This window comes from Palaemon carinicauda, chromosome 24, assembly GCF_036898095.1.
Source record: "Palaemon carinicauda isolate YSFRI2023 chromosome 24, ASM3689809v2, whole genome shotgun sequence".
NCBI lineage: Eukaryota > Metazoa > Arthropoda > Malacostraca > Decapoda > Palaemonidae > Palaemon > Palaemon carinicauda.
This window is the reverse complement of record NC_090748.1, coordinates 87,610,710-87,622,891: the sequence shown is the minus strand read 5'-3', so window position 1 is coordinate 87,622,891 and position 12,182 is coordinate 87,610,710. Positions and strand designations below refer to the sequence as shown.

The following is a 12,182-nucleotide window of genomic DNA, read 5'->3' as shown; positions in this document are numbered from 1 at the left end:
TTGTTTTTCTTCAATTTCTACTTCTCACGCGAAACTATATATATTTGACATATTTATCCAAATAATTACAATAATAAACGATATGAAAAAATATCACAATAATAATAGGTAAATTAACAAGGAGAGAAATAAGGTTCAGGTATATTATAGGTAATAATAAACCTTCATTATTTTTGGCATTCCCTTAAAGTTTGTGGACATCATTACTATAGTCAATTTCTTTTAGCAATGCAGATTTGCAGACTCGCAGCGATGCCCTTTTAGCTCGGAAAAGTTTCCTGATCGCTGATTGGTTGGACGAGATAATTCTAACCAATCAGCACCGCTGCGAGTCGGTGCAAATATGCCTCGATAAAAGAAATGGACTATAGTAGCAAGGGCACTGGTATCTGATTTGACGGTTTATGTTTGAAGTCGATCCCTACACTGGTCAGATTTAGTCAGTTCCTATGCCACCTTCGAATTGAATAGATAATGTTTATTGTAGCGTTTTCTCAAATACAAAATAATAAAGATACTTTGTGGTAAACAAAAAGTATTTGCTGAAAATGGAGGTAATTATTTTGTAATATGCAAAACTATGATAACTTTTTTAATCATATATATTTACTGAGACTAATAGTAATAATTATCATTGAAACAATATTGATTATTATTACTAGTATTCGTCTTTGTTAAATGACGTCCTCAAACGTTTCCGGCATCAACCGTCATAAAATAACAACTAGCATTTACCAGTTAATCACCTGAGATATAATTCCTCCTTTTCTCGTCGCATTCCAGTCAATTTGAAAACACGCACACACACCCACACACACACACACAGAGAGAGAGAGAGAGAGAGAGAGAGAGAGAGAGAGAGAGAGAGAGAGAGAGAGAGAGAGAGAGAGAGAGACTTTCCTGTAACCCAGAATCCATGCACACGCTAGCTTGACGAAATTAAAGAGTCAGAGTTGTTATCCATATCTAAGTATATAATTATCAAGGGAAATTTATAATCCAAACTTTAAAATTTTTATAAAAATACTTATTAATTCAACTTCCATTTTCCAATTATGTTTATGTTAGAAAGCATCGTATGCCCATCGCTTTCAGGAATCAGCGTTACTATTTTTTAAATTATGTCAGTCGAAATTTAGACAGAAACATTAAGAAATTAACGGGGAATGGAGGTAAACTAAAGGGTTAAAAAGTAGGTACAGCAGAGGCCGAAGGAAATGCTACAAAGGCGTTTTTGTAACGCATACAGTAGATGACATGAGGTGCACTGACGACAATAAACACTCCCATTCCTCCTTTAGTGGACTTGTAACTGTTCAAGTTCCAAGTTAAGCTAACAATTTTTTTCAACATATATTTCATGAATTTTTTTTTTATTTAATAGCAAGGTAAGCTACCACTGAAATGCGAATTAGCTTTAATACATAGAGTTCTTGCAAAGATATGAGGTCATGACCTTAAAACTATTATATGTGACTGATATATCAACTAGCATACTTCATGAATAATAATAAGAATAAGGATAGGGAAGTGGGGAATATGGGGAAAGGAAGAGTACCCCTGGTTACAATCCAATTTATAGCTCAAAGGCAGGTACTCGGGATGGGAAAGATTTAGGAAATAGTGAGAAAGAGAAGTACAGGAGAAGAATAAAAGAGAGGGGGCAGACCCTCTGGCGATATTAGGGAATTGGTATTATTATTTTCCTTACTTAAATACTTCATGAATTATGTCGTTAACCTTATTGTATTATTTATTTGGTCCCATTATTCGCTTCAAAGGTAGCGCTGTGCAGACCCCAACCCCTTCTCTCTCTCAATCATTGTAGATGAAGTTTACGAATTCACAATATGTAATCAATTCAAATTGTGAAAACGAAAACAGCACTATTTAATGACGACCTACTTATTGGGTCTTTGTGACAGTAATGCAATTAGCACTGTCAGCAATTTATTCAAGAGTTCCCATAGCTACGAAGATCATTATCGAAAAAAAAAAATCACGTTTGTAAACTCTAATTCACAGTTTCCCCTTTTTTAACTGATACCATTATCATTTCGTATTAAGTGATCAATACTTTCAGCTTCTCTATTTCCTTATACAAAGATTCACAACTTATCAATTCCACATTTTTTATACATTAAACAGCTGATACATTTGACGAAATTTTAAATACATTCTTTCGTTTCATCATCCATTGCCATTTACAACGACTTATCCATCATATTTGAACTATAATTCCTTTTCAGTGTGACCATATATCTCACAATAGAAGGAAATTATCTCATAGTATATGCTATCTAAGCACTTTATACCCCCGTCATAACCACTTCATCACCCACATCATGATTTACTTTTCGAATTTCCAGATGAAATTTTAAAATAATAAAGGCAGTCCCACCTGTTAAAGACTTCTAAAAGAAGATAAGTATCCGGACATTTGAATTAAGGATCAAGTAACTATTTTATGTCATCAAAAGCATTATCTACATCGTTTTCCCCAATATAAACATTATATATATCATAGTTTTTGGGTTCGATTTCCAGTATCTTCCCTATATATATTAGAGAGCTACGTGTCTGGAGATATATATATATATATATATATATATATATATATATATATATATATATATATATATATATATATTAGCATCTTCCCTAAATATTAGAGCTACTTGTGTGATATATATATATATATATATATATATATATATATATATATATATATATATATATATATATATATATATATATATATATATATATATATATATATATATATATATATATATATACTAATAATTTTCGCTCACGCTCCTCGGCATTGGCAGACGAATAAATCATGGAATAGTTTTAGAAAAGTTTGAAATTTAAAATTGACATTGGAAATAGCACGCGTTATTGGCAATAGATTGTAATAAGTAATTACTCTTTGTAATTACACCTTCAACTATGCAATTATTCTAGTAATTACATAATCTACTGGTTTCATCAGAAAAATTTTGGAAGTAATTTCCTAATGAGTTATACCTCGTACCAATAAATGCAGTATCTTTCAGCACATAGCCTACTTATTTTTTTAATCCAATCTAATCTAATTATCGGGGATTTTCTTTGAAGATTGTGAAGACCTTTTAACCAACTGGTTCTTTTCCCAGGTTTGATTGATAACAATTTGAAAGAAAATCCCATTTGTAACCTAGTATTTAATATTTATCCTCTGAATGAAGTATTGCAAGGATCACTATACGTGAATGATTAATACAATAATATTCCTGTTCCCTTCAAGAGAAAATGCAAGTGAATTGCAATACAATACTTTTGATGTACAATTAAGTAAATCTCGGTAAGCACATTTCTTTTGAAACATGTAAAAACCGTGTATGAGTAATTGCCGAAGTTGCTTAAGCTTCCCATCAGAGAAATATTCAACCTTTTGCATCAGTAGTATGTTAAGCTACCCAGACTTACAATCTAGAGTCACTCGCTTCATATATCAAATCATCCAATGTTATAGTACCTTTGAAATCAATGTACCTCTTACCATTCTGTTTTCGTAATAAAATGACAATTTTCTTTTTCGTCCATATCAAAATTTCGCAAACAAAACTTCATTGAAAGATCCTAAAAACGTTACCTTTTATCTCAGACATCGTTGAATAATCTCTCACGAAACTGTCTAGCTATTTCATTATAACATCACCTTTACATCGTTCTACCACTTAATATATTTACTTCAACTCTTATAGATATAAACTATTGCTCTGTTTCCTTTGTCCCCTACCATTATCTGCCTTCGGGGCTAGGACAAAGTCCTTTTTCTTTTCATGCCATTCTGTCTCCCCCCCCCCCAAGCCTCAAAATAACAATGGAACAAGACCGTTTGTCAACTTTCCTCTCAAAATTAGATAAAAAACATGTTTGTATGTCGTTTGATCTATCCATCAACATTAACGGAATAGAAGTCACATTTTCAATAGGTTGTACAGTTAGCTTCATTAATTCCGGTACTGACATATCCTTTGCTTCCTATGTAGTGTACCAGGATTAATGAAGCCAACTGTACCTGCTGTTCTTTTCCTTAAAACGAGAACATGCTCACACCGTCTATTCTCCAATGGCACTTCCTTCAATCATCATAATTTTTTTTTTATAGACCATGCCCTGTGACAGCCATTCAGCTAAATTACCAACAAGCCATAGGTAATGATCAAAACGTACATGTACGAATATTTTATGTGACTTTCATAGGCCCACCTTTATTAACTGCTTCCCAAACTCTCTTAACGGCATTAATTCAGTCAATCTTTATTGACTGGATTACTTGGTTTTATATATATATATATATATATATATATATATATATATATATATATATATATATATATATATATAATTAATTCATGTCTAGGGATTGATCAGTTTTCATCACCACGCTGGCCAGTGCAGATTGGTGATGGTGGGAGTTTTTCGTTGGATCCCTCACAACAAACCAACCTAGTATGGATGTCCCTAACTAATAATAGTGTTATGCAAACCCTTTTCACCTTATTGATGTATCCCTACTCGGAAGGATATTTTATATATATACATACAGTATATATATATATATATATATATATATATATATATATATATATATATATATACTGTATGTATATATACACACACACCTCGCTTTACGATTAACTGGTTATATATATCGGCATACAAACGAAATTTCATGTTGGTATACATTCATTGTATTGGTATATACGCAAAATTTTTCATCCATATTCATATTTATTGTGGACAAATAATACTAACGATATTAACGCGCATAGCTACACTCTACCCAATGCAGTATTCACAAGCTTTTGCACCATTTTGTTTTTGTATTAGCATGCAACCCCCATTACTCAGAGCGATTTAGTTAGTAATAGTAAACACCAACCAAGAGATAATTCCTGATATTTTACCCAAGTTTTCATGGAGGGACATTCTCCCTGCAAGCAGTAATGCTGGGGTCACATATTCATGTATCTTACGCCCGTTTACTCCCATAAGTTAAAATTGCCCTTCTCTCTCTCTCTCTCTCTCTCTCTCTCTCTCTCTCTCTCTCTCTCTCTCTCTCTCTCTCTCTGTGGGGGAGAGGGTATAGACCGTATGTAGTTAGGCGTACGTCAGTCTTTTGTACGTACGTTTGGTTTTACGTTTACTGTACGTATGTTCTCGTTATAGGCCCTTTAGGCGTGTGAATAGGTACGTCACTGTGTGGTCGAACATTGGGTCCAAGCCGTCTTACCCAACACAGTTAAACATACAGTGCTATTTATACTGTAGTTGTTATCGTAGATGAAATTTTTAAAAATTTAATTTTGAATAAATATCTGGTCTCAATCCATAAGCTGTAATGATTATTGCAAACAATATTGGCTAAAAAATAAATTTTAGTCGGACATTTCTTTATTATTTAATTAAAGCTAAGACGCTAAAAAATCTTCTAAAACTTTATGGAATATCTCTCTCTCTCTCTCTCTCTCTCTCTCTCTCTCTCTCTCTCTCTCTCTCTCTCTCTCTCTCTCTCTCTCTCTCTCTCACAGAGGTTGGCCGAACCGTAGGTGAGAAAAATGACCAAGATATGATCTGTCTTTACTGGTAATGACTTTATGTTTTTTTTATTATCTGTGGAAGATCCTAATCTCTTCGTACCTGCGTGTCACAAGGGGGTTGGCGTGTCAAGCTATTAAATGCCTCCAGTGAGGTGGCGGAAAAGGGTTGAACCTACGATATGATCTGCCTTGGCTATTAATGACTTTAAGGTTTCCTGAAGGCCAAGAAAGCCAATCTGTACGAATTAACACCATTCAATTACACCGGAAACGGCGACTCTTGACCAGGGGTTTAATTTGAACTTACACCTGTATTGACTATTTCCGGAAACATACTTGAGAGATTCATTCCTTAAGTTTTTTTTATTATTATTACTTGCATTATGTGTTTACTTTTTACTTATTTGCATGCTATTTTATTCTGGTATTTTGAGTATCATTACCTTTAATATGATATTAACTAGTTTTTGTAATATATTTGAAATGTTAAATTACGCTTGGTTTTATTATCACTTTCAATATGCATTTACTAACTCCTAAATATAATAAATACAGTAGCACAGACAACGGAGACAGAAACCAAGTCGTTATGGGAAAATACTCAATAATTTGACAAAATTACTCAATATACAAAAACAGATGTTTGGTCACTTCAGTTTCCAAGTTCTTTTTCGCTAGGATGTCGATCAAAAATGTTGCCAGATGTACCCGGTCAATCTTACCAACTAGAGTTTTACCCACCATAAACGTACCATGTTTAGGTCTGACCCACAAGCTATGTATGTCTGACTTATCTACTACTGTCAGCTGACCGTCAAACCCTACCAAATCTGTACACTCGCTCATGTACGGGCTTGAGCCCCGAACGTGATTTGCATCAAATAATTGCTTACCGGACGTTACGTGCGCCACCCCCCCAAAAACAGTATATATATTCATATATATACACACATATACATATATATATATATATATAGAGAGAGAGAGAGAGAGAGAGAGAGAGAGAGAGAGAGAGAGAGAGAGAGAGTATTATTAGATTATACATAGAAAAATGCAAGTAAATCAAATAAAAAATACGTAATTGAATATAAAATCACCAAAATAAAATTTGATGGATTAAAGTCATTCTAAAGAGAGCTATTTTGCCAAACTCCTACACCCGACGATATAGTGCGTAAGAGTTGAGAGGATGGAATAGCTAAGAGCCAAAATATAAGAGTTGGTTCCAGTAGTGGTGTTAAAGGTAATCAACGAAGTGTATGTGATACAATGATGAAATGAGAGAGCGTGAATGATAGACATGTAATTTATTAGTGATTTTTGCATTAAAATTTTTTCTTTTTTTTTTCCGCCGATTTTCGCGTCTCTTGCAAAAGGCGCACTGATACATTGATTGATTTTGTAACAAAACTGACATTACGGATGCTCTAATAATATACACCGTATGAAAAAAAAATAGTCGTACATTTTTAGGGTTAAATGCAGCGTAACGCCAAAGAAAACAAAAATCCAAACCCGTAATTGATACACACACACACTAACTATCTATGTGTATGTATGTATGTATATATGTATGCATATATGCGTATATATGTATGCATATATGCATATATATATATATATATATATATACATGTGTGTGTGTGTGTGTGTGTGTATGTATATAATACACATGGATTGGATGACATTCTTCTTAATCAAAGTAGAATATCAAAATTCAAAACTATATCATAATTTAAAGCAGCAAGAATTCTTCCAGAAATCAAATAATTTGCCAAATGTCAAAATCATTAAACCACGTAATTCGACATTACGTATACATTTAAATGCTATTTCAGTACTGAAATCTAATTGCTAATTTATAAAAAAAAAAAAAGAGTAACATTGATTGAAGCTTTATTTCCCCACCTTGGATTCGAACTTATCTTGACTCGCTTTCCTTTCCATTAGTGATATTCCCGCAATCCATCTCACCATCATCATCTCGGTTCTCTCCAAGAGTTCTCCCCTTCTCTCTTAAAGAAGATAATTTGAATTTGTGACTCGCATACCACACTTGTAAGATAATAAAGAAAGAGAGAGAGAGAGAGAGAGAGAGAGAGAGAGAGAGAGAGAGAGATAATGCCTTTATCTATAGGATAAGTAACAAAAAGTCTTTTCTGCAACCCTGAATAAAACACTCGTACTTCTTAAAGACATACAGGGATAAATATAAATCCTACTTCATGAAGAGTATTAGTGCTGGTATTAAGTGTTTGGAAAACTGTAATGATGTATTTATTGGTAGTACGGTGGAAGGTATGCGGCATGTATCTGAAATTGCCTGACATTGTAGACCATTTTAATTAACTAGTGTACGCCACCCGTCATCAATGATGGCTAAATATTTAGATATGTACACACGCACCTCCCTTTCACCAGGGTATGACTACGCCCTCTCCCCCCTACCCGAGGGACGGGGAGAGCTGTGATCCAAAATAAAGATATATATATATATATATATATAGAGAGAGAGAGAGAGAGAGAGAGAGAGAGAGAGAGACTCATTATTATATAAGGGATACACTTGAATATTTAATCTTTGTAATACATGTTGCATGTGCAAATCTATATATACAAATAATTCGAAAGAAACGCTACAATTTCCTTATGAATAATAAAAAAAAAGCAAAACTTATAATGATAAAGAACACAATGAGCTAACAACAACCAGAATATGCAAGATGGATGAATGATATACCTCGGCTAATGTAAGGAAGGGGAAGGATACAATTATTCTTGTTAAAAGCTCAAGAATGGTTTCACCCGATTGAAGAATCATCAACTTGTAGAGACCTTCTCCATTTAATGACATTATGACCGAGGAATAAACATTCATGTCGAATCTCTCTCTCTCTCTCTCTCTCTCTCGTCACACCCACAGCAGTTGACTTCTAATTAGATACTTGTTTCATCAAAAACGTCTTAGAGAGAGAGAGAGAGAGAGAGAGAGAGAGAGAGAGAGAGAGAGAGACCATGCCAAAGATAACATATAAATCCTTAATATGAAAGTAGTACGTCCAATCTCGTAAGCAATAACAGTATTAATCATAATTTTTAAAAAAAATCACTCGACTGTCCCCTCTTTCTGTTACAAGGCAAAGGGAAAACAAATAACGCAACATTTACGGGAATTACTATGTTACGTCAGCATCAAATAACCATGCTCTCTGCTGTTACTCCCACTTCCGCTTTGATGAGCACCGGGTCAGGATCCTCTTTCGAGGTGATAATGAATGGAAACTCCGATAAACGGTTTCGTTCCCTTCATTCGTATATGGAACTCGTCCCTCTCTTTTGTGTTCTCGATTCCTTCGCTTTGTGCATGAGGCAACATTGTTACCGAGAATAATACCATTATTATTATTATTATTACTATCCAAGCTACAACCCTGGTTGGAAAAGCAAGATGCTATGAGCCCACGGGCTCCAATAGGGCGCCGTTAGGCTCACTCCATATTCCAAAAAACTCACTCCATGTTTTAAAAACTCACTCCATATTAAAAATAACTTTAAGAAAAACTCAATCCATATTTTGAAAAGCTCACTACATATTAAATGAAATAACTTCAAATAGTTCGCTCCATATTCCAAAAATCTCAATCCATATTCCAGAGTTCAATCTATATTCCAAAAAGATCAATCCATATTCTTGAAAGCTCTCTCTCTCTATATATATATTAAAAAATCCCTTCATATTTAAAAATGCTCACTCCCTATATAAAAATCCCTTCATATTTTAAAAAGCTCACTCCCTATATAAAAATCCCTTCATATTTAAAAATGCTCACTCCCTATATAAAAATCACTTCATATTTCAAAATGCTCACTCCCTATATAAAAATCACTTCATATTTTAAAAAGCTCACTCCCTATATAAAAATCCCTTCATATTTTAAAAAGCTCACTCCCTATATAAAAATCCCTTCATATTTAAAAATGCTCACTCCCTATATAAAAATACCTTCATATTTCAAAAAGCTCCCTCCATATTCCAAAAACCTAACTACAAATTAAAAGCTCTCCCAATAATCCCAAAAGCTCAACGCAATATTGCAAAATAAACACATTGCATATTCTCAAATTCTTATTCCATATTTATAAAACCCCAATTCAGTTAAAAAAAACTCAATCAATAATGAGACACTAACTGTATATCAATCAAATGCAAACTCATGAAAAAAAATATTTTCACATTTCAAAACGCCTACGTCATATTAAGCTCACTCTATAATGTAAATAGTTCAATCCATATCGTTAAAGCTCAGTAATTAAAAACGCTCGACTTTCTAAAAACTCCTCCATATGCCTGTCCTGTTGACTCATTCCAAATTTAAAAAGCTCTCTTTCCATATTAAATAAAACACCCCATATTAAAAAAAGCTCTACATTAAAGAAATTTTAACCCATATAAAAAAAGATAACTTATTCTTGAAATCTCACTCCATACTCCTTAAGCAAACAGAGTAAAATATATATAATTTGCGTCTTTAAAGAACAACATAAGGATAAAAAAAAAATAATTTAAATACCATCGTCGTCATTAAAATATTCATGTCGTTAAGAATTTATATCAAACGTTCTTTATACGTAACGCTTCCACACGACATGACACTAGTTACATTTAAAATAAGTTAATAATATAATTTCATCAAAAATAACAATTTCATGCAGTATCCATTAAGCACATTTGTCCTTTTTGAAATAAGGATAGAATCGTTCATTTTTATTCAGACATTAAAATATTTCGACTTGTAAATTTTACTCGGATCTACATTAATTACATTCACTTTCAGGTGAGAACTTCAAATGTATTGTTAAAGTTATCTCTAAATCATGTGCGTTCTTAGGGGCGAAAAACAAGACTCTCTCTCTCTCTCTCTCTCTCTCTCTCTCTCTCTCTCTCTCTCTCTAGGTATTATTCACCAAGAATCTTTACCATTATATTTCAGACGACAAAAATTACAGTAAGAGTAGAAGTAAAATAAATGATACGCGTATACAGTACCTACGTATGTCAATACTAAATTCGTAAACACGTATTGCGAGATAACCAGGCCGTATTTATACACGGTTCGTCATAATATGTATACATGCATATTATCTGAACAATATTGCTACTAGAGTAATAGTCATAAAATTCCACTCCCTTTTTCTTCGTAGCTATGCACAGGGCTATATAATTGAAAATTAGGTGACAATGATTATTTATCATTAAAATACAAATATATAATAGCACTGTAAATTATAAATATTGATACCTTAAAACTAACATATACATAAACCCTTGGAACCGCATTAAACTAAAGAAATTTCCCTCTATCATATGTATCTATTGTTACTGGAAGAAAAAAAAAAGTTGTGGTCTTGGTACCCCGCTGGGAGTTAGGAATTCAAGCACTTAATTAATACAGGAAATTCTTCTATTGTGAGACCTGGTTTGTGGAGTTTGGGACAATTGTAGCACCATCAGATGTCATGGGAATTCGAGTTACTCTGTGCCTTGATCGTTCAAGCGATATCCATTTTACTTTATTCTGAGAAGATTGCAATTATTTAAAAAGTATGTGGACAAAGCAGCATCATCATCATCCAACAGGTTGTCCACTCGCCAGGTAAGGTTGGTGCGTGATGCTTACCTGCAGACCCCGTTAAATAACCCTTCATTTTATTATAAAATCAATTTTCGTAAAGAGCTGGTATTATTATTATCTTCCGGTATAGTTGAATAGCTTGCAAAATGTAAATGGAGCATAAGAAAAGTCGCGCCGAGTAGGGTAGCAATAAAATGCTTCATGTGAGGCGGACGCCGCTTATGTCCTTGTAACGAAGGGATGCAAGCTCCCGTTTTAGTAGCCTTTATTACATCGACAGTGTCCTATATGGCAAACTTCTACTGTTGCGTAACAAAGCGTACCATCGTTTAGATCGTGGATACCGCCATCAGTGGGCTGTCACAGAACGTCCCCATCCAAAAACCCGATAAATTTGGGGAGAAGAACGCAAGCGAGGTTGTTCCAACGCATCCCCATAACGGCCACCACCAGCCATTCTTTTGTTCGACCGCTCTTTTGGGATTAGACACTTTTGAGGTCGATTTAGACCTTACCAAATATTTCGTGTAACGAAACTCGTTCAAAATCGATACATGCCACAGCGTATTAATATCAATTAAGGTAACTTACCTTGAAATTCGCTATAGGATGGAGTTTAGGCGTCCATGTTTACGTGGTGTCGGCGCGAGTGTGTGGTAGATTACTGCGCATGCGCTAATAATATGATGCCACTAAATCATACCATGTTTCTGTTCTTTATATAAACTGCCATTATACAGGCTATCGAAGGAAATATAAAGTTATTATTATATAAGAATGAAATCATGTTACTCCATACATAGTAATAGTTTTTATTGTAACCTAAAAGAGTGCTTATAGTGAATGTTAAAAATGTAGACTAAACATCAGTTGGCAGACGCTCCAGACATCAATTTTTACCCCCAAGACAACACACACACTCGTAGTAAAAGGGGGAATAAGAGAAGACACGATC

The 12,182-nt window shown here is 33.8% G+C and overlaps 1 protein-coding gene across 4 annotated transcripts in view; it reads right to left on the bottom strand.

Annotated features, from left to right (window-relative positions):
* The window catches only part of LOC137618206 (tigger transposable element-derived protein 4-like), a 61,928-nt gene extending 50,044 nt beyond the window's left edge, over nucleotides 1–11,884 (bottom strand). Inside the window, exon 1 of one of the 4 annotated variants that reach the window (XM_068348315.1) lies at nucleotides 11,819–11,884. The gene's annotated coding sequence lies outside the window, so the exon portion shown is untranslated. The remainder of the gene's footprint in view (nucleotides 1–11,818) is intronic. The other 3 variants (XM_068348318.1, XM_068348316.1, XM_068348317.1) reach the window with 3 other exon arrangements.
* Between the last annotated feature and the right edge of the window lie 298 nt (nucleotides 11,885–12,182).